This window comes from Ambystoma mexicanum, chromosome 3p, assembly GCF_040938575.1.
Source record: "Ambystoma mexicanum isolate Mex_15411 chromosome 3p, UKY_AmexF1_1, whole genome shotgun sequence".
Lineage (NCBI taxonomy): Eukaryota > Metazoa > Chordata > Amphibia > Caudata > Ambystomatidae > Ambystoma > Ambystoma mexicanum.
In genome coordinates, this window is record NC_090925.1 from 893,372,530 (window position 1) to 893,387,493 (window position 14,964).

Sequence of the window (14,964 nt, forward strand, 5' to 3'; positions counted from 1 at the left end):
GAGGTCAATTTCTTTTTCGAGGGGATTGGGTCCTCCGACATATTCCATATCTATGACAGGTAATCACCACAGCTGTGCTGCTTCGGAAACTTTTTTCGGCGTCCTACGTCGATGCGCCGTCGTCGAGGACCTCCTCCGACGTCATCCGATGTGATAAGTAGGACGCACGACGCCCGTAGCCTCAGTTCCGTTTTTTCCGCGAACGTGTTGCTTCGTGAATCTCGGTTACGCCTCGACTCTTTGGAGTTCTGTTGTTCTCGGTTCTTCGAACCTGTTCGTTTTTGTGAGAAAATCCTTCGTAAGAAGATGTCTTCTATTTCATCTTCGACCCCTCGTCCGGGCTTCAAGGAGTGCGGGGAGTGTGGGGCCAAGATGTCGGTGACGGACTCGCACAACGCCTGCCTCTGGTGCCTCAGGGAGGCCCACGACACGGATGACTGTATAGACTGCCAGTCGCTCACGTCCAAAGCCTTACGGGAACGTAAGAAGAAGTTGTCGGTAGGTCGGGTGTCCAAGCCCCGGAAGTCGAAGTCTGCGGGGCTTTCGACGGATGATTCGAGAGGTGACTCTCTGCGTCGTCGTCGGAAGTCTCGTGGGTCTCCTTCTAGGAGTCGGTCTCGCCACTCCTCGGCCTCTTCGAGGCATTCTCGGAAGCGCCGAGAGCGGTCGTCTTTCAGGTCCTCTTCTGAGGACTCTGCCCGGCACGTTGCTTACCCCACCAGCCGTGTGACGCCGGAGGAATGGGCTTCCTTCGGCAAGAAAATGCTGGCGATTCTCGAGTCGCAGGGTACTAAGCCGTCTGCGCCCCCGAGTGGGGTCGGCCGTGAGAGGTCGAGAGACACCGCTCGCAAGAGTGGTCGGCACGAGTCACGGGAGAGGTCCCGTTCGGACAAGGGGACTCGTTCTCGACGTACCCGTTCCAGGTCCCGGTCCTCGACGCGTTCGAGACCGTGTGCACCTGTGATGTCTTCGAGGAAGACATCGACGCCTGAGGCGTTGAGGGCGTCGACAGGCTTTCTCGAGGCTCCGGCTCCGAGGAAGTCGTCGAAGCCGTCGACTCTCAGGTCGTCGAAGGACACGCTCGGAGCTCCGGCTTCGAGGACAGTGTCGATGCTGGCGGCGCTGCATCTGACGACGCCGATTTACTCGACGTCGACGCCGATCCTCTCGGCGCTGATGCCTGTTCTCTCGACGCCAACGCCGGTTCATTCGACGCCCTCGACGCCTTTCGAGGCCGGGGTGTCGGAGGTACCCGTGGCACGGGGGAACCCCCTAGAAAGGCTCTGGTTAAGAGCAAGCACTCTCGGGTGCCTTCTTTTCACCGCCTGGAATATATTTCGGAGATGGATGAGGATTCTGATGGCCTGGTTCCTAGTCAGGTTCCAGATGAGATGGTCTCGGGCCATAGCCAATTTGACGATTTGAGGCAGTCACTGCATGATGCCAGTGGACTGGACACCTCTCCGGAGGTGGAGTTTTGTAGGCCTGAGCCTGGCTCTCATGCTGATTCCTCGTACCGGCGCCTTATGGCTCGGGTCTCCGAGTACTTTGGATGGTCTGCTCCCCCAGGGGAGTTTGTGCAGGATGATCTCACGGACATCCTTGATGTTGGTCCCCCAACTGACCCGGTACTGCCGTTTCATATGGCTCTACAGAGAAGGGTGGCGGCGGCTTGGACTGCTCCGGAGAGTCTCCCGGCGGTGGGCAGGTCCTTGTCGCGAAAATACCGTCCAGCCAGTAGCGACCCCTGCTACTTGACCAGGCACCCCACTCCGGAGAGTTTGGTGGTGCAGGCGGCCACGGCCCCGGCAAAGCAGGCGTCGTACCCTACCATCCCTCCGGATAGGGACGACAAACGTTTTGGTGGCTGGGCGAAGAAAGTGTTTTCTTCGGGCGGTATGGCGCTTCAGGCGGCCAACTCCATATGTGCCTTGTCTCGTTTCACACACACTCTGTGGTACTGTGCTGCGTTAGCGGCTGAACATATTCCCGAAGGGGACGAACGGGATGGTTTCCTTGCTATGGTCCAGGATGGTAAGGATGCCATGTGTGAGTACATTCCGTCGGGTTTGGACATGGCTGAATGCGTCAGCAGGTCCATGGCGGCGAGCACCGTGATACGCAGGTTTGCGTGGTTGCGGAAGTCGGGGTTTGCTTCTGATGTGCAGTCCCGACTCCTCAACATGCCCTTTGACGGTGAACACCTTTTTGGCAGCAAGGCTGACGAGAGCCTTGAGAGGTTGCAGACCTCCAAAGCTGCAGCGAAGTCGTTGGGCGCTGCAGTTCGCCAACCTCCGCCTTTTCGTCCTAGGGGACAGCAATGGATGGGTGGTTCCTTTCGCTATTACTCGTCCTTCAGTAAAGCGAGAGTAGCTAGCAGTCAAAGAGGCCAACGCAGGGGTACCAGAGGTGGACGACAGGGTACCTGTGATGCCAAGGCCGCTCGGGCAGTTGCCTCTTTGCCCTCAGGTAACGCCGCAGCCGCTACCACTCAGTCATGAGGCCATGTCCCATGGTTCGCCGGTTGGGGGAAGGCTGGCGCAGCATCTTGTAGAGTGGCGTGCCGTTACTTCAGATGTGTGGGTTCTGGAGATCATAACCCACGGCTACTGTCTTCCCTTTCGGCACAGGCCTCACGACAATCCACCAGGGAATCTCTCTTTGCAGGGTCCGGATCCGCTCCTTGCGCAGGAAATTCAAGCCCTGCTGGAGAAAGGCGCCATAGAACTGGTGCCTGTAGAGGAGAGGAACAAGGGATGGTATTCCCCTTATTTTTTGATTTCGAAGAAAGACTGGGGATTGTGACCCATCATGGACTTGAGCGGTTTGAACAAACTCCTCAGGAAGGACAAGTTCAAGATGGTTACTCTCTCTCAAGTCCTCCAGGCCCTTCAGCTTCAGGACTGGTTGGTGTCTCTCGACCTCAAGGATGCTTACTTCCATGTGCCGATCCATCCCAAGCACAAGAAGTACCTGAGGTTCGCGGTTGGTGACTCGCACTTTCAGTTTCGGGTCCTGCCGTTCGGACTGACCTTCGCCCCGAGGGTTTTCACCAAGCTCATGGTGGTGGTGGCAGCGCATCTCAGGAAAGGGGGGATTCACGTCTACCCCTACCTAGACGATTGGTTGATCAGGGCGCGCTCTCCCGAGCAGGTCCTGGATCATCGGTCAGTCACCTGCCACTCCCTTCACAGGCTGGGCTTCTCCCTCAATTTAAAGAAGTCCCATTTGACGCCAACACAGCGGCTCCAGTACATCGGAGCAGTGCTCGACACTTCCCTGGGGCAGTGTTTTCCTCCCCAGGTGAGGGCTCTTCACATTCAGCAGATGGTGCACAATTTTCAGCATGCCCAGACGCTCCCAGCGTTCGAGTTCTTGAGGTTGCTCGGCCTCATGGCATCCTGCATTCTTCTGGTGCCAGAGGCTCGCCTGCGGATGAGATCTTTGCAGTGGGCACTCAAGATGCAATGGTCGCAGTCCTCTGGCAGGATGTCGGACCCGGTTCAGGTGCCACCCTCGGTCACCCAGGACCTTCTGTGGTGGGCCGTCGAAGGCAACTTGATGAAGGGGGCTCCGTTTTGGCTTCCCTGTCCGGAGGTGACGATCGTGACGGATGCATCCCTCACGGGATGGGGAGCTCATGCCAACGAGCTGACAGTCAGCGGTCGTTGGTCTCCGTCTGAGTCCAGACTCCATATCAATCTGTTGGAGCTGAGGGCCGTCAGGCTAGCCCTGAAGGCTTTTCTGCCGACTGTGCGAGGAAAGAATGTCCTGATCCTGACGGACAAAACGGTGGCCATGCACTACCTCAACAAAAAGGGGGGCAGGGTCACTTCCTCTGTGCAGGGAGGCGATGCAGCTCGAGTTCTGAGCCATCCAGCAGGAAGTTTCGATCTCGGCAGTTCATCTGGCTGGAGACGAAAACGTGACAGCGGACGCTCTGAGCAGGCAGAGCACGATCTCTCACGAGTGGGAGTTGGCTCAGGAGATTCTCCTGGAGATCTTCGCCCTTTGGGGGACCCCTCAAGTGGATCTCTTCGCCTCCAGTGTCAACCGGAAGTGCGAGAGGTTCTGCTCGCGGGAATTTCCTCCAAAAGGAGCCTTAGGAGACGCGTTCGTGGGGGAGTGGTCATTCCCACTGCTGTACGCGTTTCCTCCAGTCCCCGTCATCCCGCAAGTGCTGCAGAGGTTACGAAAGTTCGGTTCCCAGATGATCCTCATTGCTCCGGTGTGGGATCGGAGGACGTGGTACCCGGACCTTCTCGACTTGTCCATCTGTCCTCCACGTCGTCTTCCCTACCGAGACGATCTGCTCTCACGGGAGGGGGGTCAGGTTCTCCATCCAGAGGTCAGATCCCTCAACCTTCACGCTTGGCTTCTGAAAGGTTGAGGTATAAGGATTGCGATCTCCCTGAAGACGTGATGGAGGTGTTGCTCTCGGCCCGACGGTCAGCAACAAAGTCTCTGTACCGTTGCCGTTGGTGTAAGTTCTGCGACTGGTGCAGAGTTCAGAATGTGGATCCTTTTGCATGTGTATTAACAAATCAGGCCAAAACCCAATATTTTTTGTTTTCGGGGGAGCAAACTCGCAAAAGGGTTGAATCACAAGGGTCAAAAGGAGACAGTACCAGGGACCTGGTACTGAGGAGTTGCTTACCCCTCACTACTCTATATCAGAGCAAGGTTGGATGTAATCCTAGTCACACATACATATAATTATCTAACAGTAGTCATTCGTGTCAGCCAGACAAAAGACCGAGGGTAGAGAGAGGAGGCATACCTGAGAATAATTTTAATTCAAAATTCAGAACATTAAAAAGCTACAAAATACGACATGTGTACAGATATAAAACAGATGCAAGTGGTGTGAAAAACAAAACATATAAGGCAAGGCTTCGGGGGGCAGAGAGCCTTAGAGAGAAACAAAAACAGGTAAAATGACTTGATACACCTTCATTTTCTAATACAAAAATGTTGCAAAATGGCAAAATTTAGTATTTGCTGAGATATAAAGTGTCGACATGTTTCGGCCAATCGTCATATGGGACATTTTCTCAAGTGTCCATACAGAATCTAATTGTAGTGGCCATCATCAGGACAAGACATTTCTTCAAATACAGCCTTATAAGTGATTCGATGTGGGTATCACGCACATCAGTAGCTACTGACTAGAGTGTGATCGGTGAAAAAACCATCCATGGCTCTTGTACAGACGAAAGTATAGCACGATCTACTTGCTACAATGGTCGTCCAGAGGATTCAAAGTACACTCTTTGATATTCCAGAACATAGTCGCCAGCGGTTTTCTAATGGGCTATGGGCACGGTTGTGTCAACGTTATGCAGCCAAGTGGAATTTATACCACGCAAGTCCGAGACAGTTAAACGGTTAGTTCGTAGAAAATCTTAATATCCTGCAAGGGCCTACGGGTCCTCTTGTCCTCACCGCTGTGTACCAAGTGGTCAGCTGGTTCTGGAATATCAAAGAGTGTACTTTGAATCCTCTGGACGACCATTGTAGCAAGTAGATCGTGCTATACTTTCGTCTGTACAAGAGCCATGGATGGTTTTTTCACCGATCACACTCTAGTCAGTAGCTACTGATGTGCGTGATACCCACATCGAATCACTTATAAGGCTGTATTTGAAGAAATGTCTTGTCCTGATGATGGCCACTACAATTAGATTCTGTATGGACACTTGAGAAAATGTCCCATATGACGATTGGCCGAAACATGTCGACACTTTATATCTCAGCAAATGCTAAATTTTGCCATTTTGCAACATTTTTGTATTAGAAAATGAAGGTGTATCAAGTCATTTTACCTGTTTTTGTTTCTCTCTAAGGCTCTCTGCCCCCCGAAGCCTTGCCTTATATGTTTTGTTTTTCACACCACTTGCATCTGTTTTATATCTGTACACATGTCGTATTTTGTAGCTTTTTAATGTTCTGAATTTTGAATTAAAATTATTCTCAGGTATGCCTCCTCTCTCTACCCTCGGTCTTTTGTCTGGCTGACACGAATGACTACTGTTAGATAATTATATGTATGTGTGACTAGGATTACATCCAACCTTGCTCTGATATAGAGTAGTGAGGGGTAAGCAACTCCTCAGTACCAGGTCCCTGGTACTGTCTCCTTTTGCATGTGACATCCCCATGGTTCTGTCCTTTTTACTTTCTTTGGCCCACAGGGCTTGCAAGTGGGTACCATTAAAGATTACCTGGCGGCGCTGACCATCTTTAAGCGCTCGTCTGAAGAGTGTTCCTACTTTAAAATCCCTTTAATTTCACAGTTTCTGAAAGGGCTCACTAATGTGTTCCCTCCGTCGCCTTTCCTGGTGCCCGGTTGGGATTTAAACCTTGTTCTCAGATTTGTAACGGGTGCTCCCTTTGAGCCTTTGCACTCTTGTCCGTTGAGACTGTTGACTCTTAAAACTGTATTTATAGTTACGGTCACTTCCGCTCGCAGTGAGTGAGTGAGTTACAGGCACTTTCAGTTAAGCCTCCCTTCACTGTTTTCCATAAGGACAGGGTTGTCCTTAGAGTCCGTCCTTCTTTTCTTCCGAATGTAGTGACGGAATTTCATTTGGCCCAGAAGGTTGTTCTTTCGGCATTTTATCCTCCTCCGCATCCTGGGAAGGAAGAGGAGAGGCTCCATAGGCTTGATCCTACGAGAGCTTTAAGCTTTTATGTTTCACGCATGTCCCGGGTCAGAGTGGACGATCAACTCTTTATTGGTTACGCTGGAAAGCGTTTGGGACAAGCTCTGACGAAACAGACTTTGTCTCGCTGGATTATTTTGGCCATCTCGGAGTGTTACCGCTTGGCGGGTAAGGACCCACCGGCTGGCCTGCGGGCCCATTCTACCAGGGGTATGGTTGCATCTACTGCCCTGCAGAGGGGTGTTCCTATTCGCAACATCTGTGATGCAGCCACCTGGGCTTCAGTACATACATTTGTACGTCACTATTCCCTCGATTCCATCCGAGGACAGGATCTGGCCTTTGGCAAGGCGGTCCTTTGCTCTGCTATTTGATTGGCAATTCTAAATTTTGATTCTAAATTCTTTCCCTCCTCCTTGCTCTGGTACTGCTTTGGGAGTCTGTCATAGATATGGAATACGTCAGAGGACCCAATCCCCTCGAAGAACAAGTTAGTTTCTTACCTGGTAACGTTCTTTCGATGGGATGGTCCGACGACGTATTCCATATCGCTCCCTTCCTACCTTCCCCGCTGCAGAATTTCTTTTGCGATTGCAGCTTACGTTCCGCAAGGCTTTGTGTCTGACTGGCAGTAGACTAATGTCACACGTTCTGGGGGAAAAAACTACAACTGAGGCTACGGGCGTCGTGCGTCCTACTTATCACATCGGATGACGTCGGACGTCGGAGGAGGTCCTCGACGGCATCGACCCAGACGCCGAAAAAAGTTTCCGAAGCAGCACAGCTGTGGTGATTACCTGTCATAGATATGGAATATGTCGTCGGACCATCCCATCGAAAGAACGTTACCAGGTAAGAAAGTAACTTGTTCTTCTTGATGTTGCCAGGAGCCCGTCTGTGTGCGCCAGCTGTCTAGCGGAGAGGAACAAAGGATGGTACTCTCCATTTCCTAATACCCAAGAATGACGCATGACTGAGACCCATCTTGGACTTGAGATACTTGAACAAGTTCCTCAGGAAGGACAAGTTCAAGATGGTCACACTTTCTCAGATCCTTCAGGCCCTCCAGTTCCAGGATTGGATGGTGTCATCGGACCTTCAGGATGCTTACTTTCATGTGCCAACACAAGTACCTGAGGTTCACCGTTGATGGTTCTCATTATCAGTTTCGAGTTCTGCCTTTCAGGCTGACCTCTGCCCAGAGGGTTTTCACCAAGCTGATGGCGGTGGTGGCAGCGGTCTCAGGAGAGGGGGGCGGTTCACGTCTACCCCTACTTGGACGATTGGCTGGTCACAGCGCATTCTCCTGAACAAGTCCTGGCTCATCTCAACATCACCTGCCACTCTCTTCACAGACTGTGGTGCTCCCTCAATTACAAGAAGTCCTATATGACACCTCAAAAGCTCCAGTTCATCGGGGCTGTACTGAGCTTGCCACCCGAGGTGAGGGCTCAAGACATTCTGCAGATGGTCTCCAACAGTACCCAGCATCTCCCGGCCTTTGCGGTTGCTCGGCCTCGTAGCATCCTGCATTTTTCTGGTGCCAGAGGCTCACCTGAGAATGCGATCCCTTCAATGGGCTCTCAGAACACAATAGTCTAAATTCTCGGGCAATGTGTCAGACATACTTCAGGTTCCAAGCAGGAATCGCACCTGTGGTGGGCCTGCAAGGACAACATTCTGAAGGGAGAACCTTTTTGGCAACCATGGCCGGAGATAACAGTAGTGATGGTCGCCTCACTCACTGGGTGGGGAGCCCACGCCAACCATCTGACAATCAGCGGACGTTGGTCTCCATTGGAGTCTAAACTACACATCATTCGTTTAGAGCTGAGGGCAATCAGACTTGCGCTGAATGCCTTTCTCCCATCTGTAGGGGGAAAGAATGTCCGGATAATGACCGACAACTCAGTGGCCATGTACTACCTCAACAAGAGAGGTGGTGTAGGGTCACTACCACTGTGCAGAGAGGAAATGCAGCTCTGGTACTAGGCAATTCAAGAAGGAATCTCCCTATCAGCAGTTCATCGAGCCGGAAGGAGTACACAGCGGTGGATGCTCTGAGAAGGCAGAGCACAGTCTCCCACGTGTGGGAACTAGCTCAGGAAATCCTTCAAGAGCGCTTTACCCTTTGGGGAACCCCGCAAGTGGATCGGCTCGCGACCAGTGTCAACCGGAAGTGTGAACTGTACTGCTCCAGGGAATTTCCTCCAAGAGGAGCTCTAGGAGACGCGTTAATGGTGGACTGGGAGTTTCCACTCCTGTATGCGTTTCCTCCAGTCCCTGTCATTCTTCATGTGATCAGGAGGTTGAGAACGTTCAGGAAACTCATGATCCTAATTGCCCCAGATTGGGCCAGGAGGACGTGGTACCCAGTCCTTCTGGATATGTCCATCTGCCCTTCAATAAGTCTTTCACAAGGAGCTGACCTTCTCTCACGAGAGGAGGGTCTGGTTCTTCATCCAGAGGTCAAGACACTCAGTCTTCACGCATGCTTTCTGAGAGGCTGAGATACAAGGATTGGGACCGCCCGGATGATGTGATGGAGATTTTGCTTTCGGCCAGAAGGCCAGCAACAAAGTCCTTGTACTGTTGCCTTTGGAACAAATAGTGCAGCTTGTGCAAGGACAAGAATGCAGACCCTTTACTCTGCAAAACACCAGAAGTATTATCCTTTCTGCTATACCTAGCCAATCTGGGGCTCCAGATTGAAAAAGGGATATTTGGCGGTGCTATCCATCTTTAAGCGCTCGTCAGAGGAATCTTCTTATTTTAAGTTCCCACTGGTAATACAATTTCTAAAGGGACTCACCAATGAGTTCCCTCCCCACCCCCGCCCCATCTCCTTTCCAGGTTCCAGTTTGGGACCTTAATCTGGTATTAACATGTTTTGTGTTCACTGTTTGAACCCCTACATTCATGTCTATTAAGGTTGCTAACATTTAAAACCATTCTATTGGGAGCATTAACTTCAGTCTGTAGTATTGCTGGCACTATCATCCAAGCCACCCTTTTCTATTTTCCACGAGGATAAGGTTGTTCTGAGGGTTAAGCCTTCATTTTTACCTAAAATCATTGCATATTTTCATTTAGGACAGGAAATTGTATTGCCCAGTTTCTATCCTCCACTTCATCCTGGCAAAGAGGAGGCAAGATTACACAGATTGGATCCTCGTAGAGCTTTAAGCTTCTACATCTCTAGATTATCCAAATTTTGTATAGATTATCAGCTTGTTATAGGCTATATAGGTCACAAACTGGGTCAGGCTGTGACAAAGGAGACATTATCCATATGGATCATTCTGGCAATTTTAGAATGCTATAGACTGGCGGGCAAGAATCCTCCCGAAGTCTTACGGGCCCATTCCACCAGGGGCATGGCTACCTCTACGGCTCTGCAAAGAGGTGTCCCGATCAAAAACATTTGTGAGGCAGCTACGTGGTCTACTATACATACGTTCACAAAGCATTACTGCCTTGAGTCTTTCCTCGGTCAGGATGGAAGCTTTGGAAAGGCTGTTCTCCATCCGGTTCATGGAAGCCATTGATAGCTAAATTCTTACTCCCTCCACCAAAACAAACACTGCTTTTGGAGTCTATCAAAGATGAGGAATAAGTGGGAGGGCACAATGCATTTGAAGAACAAGTTACTTACCCGTGGTAACGTTCTTTCGACTGGATGTTCCTTCCACGTATTCCTCATCGCCCTCCCAGCCTACCCCACAGTAGAATTTCCTGTGCTATTACAGCTTTCGCTCCTTCAAAGTGTAACAGGGTCAAATCCGTGGTTATGTGGGTAGTTTCTACTGAAAGAAAAAACAACTGAAGCCAACAGGTGCTTTGCGTGCTATATATACCTTCGATGACATCATCCTCGAGACGGAGGCCCTTGAGGGACATCCAGTTGACTGCATTGATGCACAGCGCCCTCTGCCGAATGTTTTTTTTTCTGAAGCAGCTGAAGCTGTATATCGAATATCAAAGATAAGGAATGCGTGGGAGGAACATCCAGTCAAAAGAATGTTACCAGGGGTAAGTCACTTGTTCGTCTCTGTTATATGCCTGTTCACCAAATCTTTCCAAAACTGCACATTCATTCTCAAACATTATCATTTCTCTGCAATTTCTGTGTGCCCTTATATATTCTGCAGCGGTGTGTTAGAGGTTGTTCCCAGGATTCATGGGGTCTGTCCATGTGGGAACCGGGGGGCTCTGTCTATGCTCAGAACCCATCCTCTATGCATAGGATATCTGAACAAATCAGTACTAAGGGACATCGGTCCATAAAAGGACAAGAATATGTGCAGTTAGGTTAACGAGAAAACAGTAGGAATTGGGTGCTTAAGAAGCTGTGTAGTTAGGTGACAAATAGAACAGCAGAATGCTTTATTTCCTGGAAACAGAGAAAATATTCTCATTAGCACAGCCAATAATATGTGGTTTAATGTTCAGTATAATCTTATCAGGAATAGTGAAATGTGCTAAGATCTGTTTGTAGAAAGGATCTTTACCAGCAGAGGTCAACAATCTGCAATAATTTTAGTGCACCACGAATTCGTGGGGTTTGTTTATCAACACAGCGTGTTTTTGATGCGCCCCACGTTTGGTCGCAGACGTCGTGCACGTTATGATGTCATGGTGCCATTGCGTCAAATAGAATATTTATTCCTTGTCGTTCCAAAATGGCGGCCTTAATAAAGCTCGGATCATCGCGAGGAACACCATTAGGAAGAATGCAAGCAGACAGCCTCATTTGAAATGTAAGTATGGGTGCAAATTTGGGGTCTTATTATATGGGACAAATACATTTTGACAAAATCGGAAGTGAGAATTTGAAGGCAATTGTAAATATTACTCTGTTGCAGGCAATAAGCTACCTTTTTTGCGACCATAGAAACATCAAGTTTCTAGGAGGCAAGGACCCCATTCATCCATTTTCAGGTGGTCTGGCCGAGGTACACAGATGTATTATTGTACATTTCTAAGTTGGCCTTTATGATCGGGACATTAGGGATACCCCTGCAAGTGCATCTTTTTTATTTACTCTTAAGCAACAAGCCCATTTAATTTTAATACATCAATGCTCCGGAATTGAGAAGCATGTTCCTAAAAACAAGAATTGAGGATTATACGGTTTAAAGGGTAAGGATTAGCTACACAACATTGAGGTCTTTTGGTGGTGGTGCCCTTGTCCAATGGATTAAGACTGTTTAATAAATCCAGGCTCTAAATTATTTCAGTTGATTGTCACCATCAAGACAACATATTTTATTGATGGTTCGATCACTGAGTCTATAAATAACTTTTTACAGTACAGGAAGTCCATGAGGAGTTTGAGTATCCAACAGGATTCTTGGGTCTACTTCCTGATTATCGCAAACAGTAAATTGTGCCAACCTCTGGTTCAGTTAAAACATATCTTCAGCAATTTAATTAAGAGAGTACAATCCATTCATAGTAATGCTCCAGATCGACACCCCGGAAGAGGATCACAAGGTGTTTTCAACAGCTATGGGCACACTTGCCCCATTTTTTCACTTGGATTTTATTTGTGTGGGGTGGTGCCCTAGTGGTGGACACACGACAATGGTGGTGGAGAGACATTCATTAAACAGAGTATTTGGTGTCTGATATGGACAAAATACTTGTCTTTGTTTTTAGTTTTTTAATACTGATACAGTAAATTAATTAGAGGCTTTTTTGTTTCTCTTGTAACCCATGCTGGGAATTGCATTTGACTTGCTCCTTGTAAAGAATCTTGGGATGCACCAGTGCATATGGATCAAAATTTCTCAAATCCTCTGGTAATGTATGACATGTACCGATTTATGTTGCACCCTTTTTTGTTGTGTCACTATTGTTCGTATCTGATTTATGATTAATGGTATAAAATCCCTGAAGAAGACCTTTATGTAAAGGTCGAAACACATGTCGGCATACCAATAAAACGATTATGTATCAAGAAGACGCTGGGCATGGTTTCCTTGTATAACTGTATTTAAATACTACCAAAGAAAAATAGCTCTGCTCAGCTATTCTGAGAGATAATTAGGGTGTAGCCCATTAGGTCTACAATGTTTTGGAATACACCTCTGATTAAAAATTGTTTCGAAATAGTTTGCAAACTAATGATGATAAAAAAGTAGTTCAACCGTGTGTTCCAATCGAACACGGCAAGATTTATTTTTGTAACAAGTGATTTATAAAAGTCGAGAGTGGTAGCTCATGCACTTACAATGTTTAAAAAGAAAATTTATGTGATGAGTCAGGGCAACCAAACTTCCTTATGTGGCAGTCTGTCTTTTGCATCAGTCTTTAATATTATAATTAGCAAAATGTTAAATTCCACTAATACCTGTAGAATATGACCTATGCTTTTGTTTGGTGCGTGTGTGTGCATCTAAAATGAACAGTCTCAAAAGATCCGTAGCATTTAAACATGGATTTCTCATTTGTTGGTGAACAGTTGCTAGAACACTTACTAAGTCACTGGACATATACAGTTCAAACTGTTTATCAAAGAGAACATTCTCGCGAATGCACAAAGCAACCCTGAATGGCATACATGCACTCAGTAGGTTGTGTTGGATGGTTCAGAGAAAGTGTGTCCGCGGTCTCTAGAAATGAAGAGACCTGTGTAAAAGGGAAAATTTTGACACAAAGAAACAGCGTGGAATTGTACAGTTCACTGTGCTTGGAGACTGCATGCGCATTTATTAATTACATGCCTGCTCTCGCTTGTAACCGCAGACACCAAACCCCTGTGAAGCTCAAAGCAAACCCAGGTGGCATACCTGAGCTCCATGGGGTGTGATCAGATGGCCCTTACAAGAGTGACTGTTACAGGATCCCCCTGTTGCAGGAGCAGTTGAGTTACCACCCACAAAAACGTGATGTGGCAATAATTTCTAGGTCTACACACTACCATGACAAAAATGAGTGATTCCGCTGCTCTCAGTTGTACCCCAATAAAACACATTAGCAGTAATGAACAAAGCAAGGGTGACTTGGATACAAAGGGCGAGTGCTAGGTGTTCACGGGTAATGATAATGCTGTGACAGAACATGTGTTTTCCTGCAAGGCAAGAAATGAAATGTGACCTAGGCGTATGTATGACACTGGCAAATGGGACCAGGCAATACAATGCACTCTGGCTGGACCCTATAAAGACCTGTATTGTTGATGCTCGATTGTAAGCCCATAAACGGACACAAAAAATTGTGCTACCATGTGATAAGTTGGTGTGCACCCCTGGTGAAGCCAAAACTAAAGTATAGCTGCTGCCAAGCATCTTCCTAAAACCAGACGTAGGATGAAAGACTCACTATAGGGCAAAAGGCACCCAATACCATATACCTTAAATAAAGTTAAAAGGGCTGTGGTGGCAGGGGGACCCTCTTTAGAAGAAGTCCGCCTGGCCACCAAAAAGAAATCGCTGTTCTAAAAAATAAATAGGTGGGGGGGAAAGCAACGAGATGAGGGGCCCTAAAAAGTGGCGACTGGTCCAGAGGGTTTATGACCGAAGTAGAATGAACGAACACTTTCTACACAAGAAAAGAAACCAGTCCATCCTCCCCAACGCCTCAAAGTATCCTGCTAATGCTAGCAACGTTTTCTTGGTTGGAAGAAACTAGTTTATTCCTCTATGCAAACTGCAAGTAACCTAATTTGCCTGTGATGTCAGCTAGGCCTTAGTTTGGCATGAACATTGCTGGAGTCTCTAGGATGACGAGAACGTTAGGGTTATTGATGCTTTTGCCTTTACTTAAGTGCTCCTGCAGTCTTATGACATGAAAATATGCAATATGTATAACCTTTTTCAACAGATCTTTTGTTGTAGATGTTCTTTTCAATGCAGTGTTATGTTTTCCTTTTTTTTCAAGGTAGATGCATAATGCATTGAAACGTTTGCTGACAGTGTGTATGGAGTATACCCACCAAGCTATTTTCCCTAATACATCGATTCCATAGACTTCAATGGGAAAGAGGTGAGGATTACAAATCTGCATGTTTCCTTGTCTTGCTGTATTCCCTAAAGAGGGTGGAGAGTGGCACACACTACAAGCTGTGTTAGCTTTACAGAATAAATCCTAGATAAGGGTTGATGTTGAATCTTCCAAATCATTGTGTGCCACCTCTTAAACCGTTAAAATGAATGCTCCTAGGAGTTAAAATCTGATTTGGAACTTGTTGCTTGTAATAGGGGCCCCAATACTATTAGGTCACACTGTGCTTCATGTAAACAATTCCAGCTCTTAATCCCTAGCACAAATATATTCAACCAATTGCGGTTTTGGG

General features: G+C 48.0%; 1 protein-coding gene across 6 annotated transcripts in view; it reads left to right on the top strand.

Moving 5' to 3' along the window:
• Positions 1–14,964, top strand: part of RALGAPB (Ral GTPase activating protein non-catalytic subunit beta) — a 2,501,232-nt gene that overhangs the window by 138,335 nt on the left and 2,347,933 nt on the right. For 5 of the 6 annotated variants that reach the window (XM_069652125.1, XM_069652127.1, XM_069652128.1 and 2 more), the window contains exon 3: positions 14,550–14,654. The gene's annotated coding sequence lies outside the window, so the exon portion shown is untranslated. The remainder of the gene's footprint in view (positions 1–14,549; positions 14,655–14,964) is intronic. The other variant, XM_069652126.1, reaches the window with a different exon arrangement.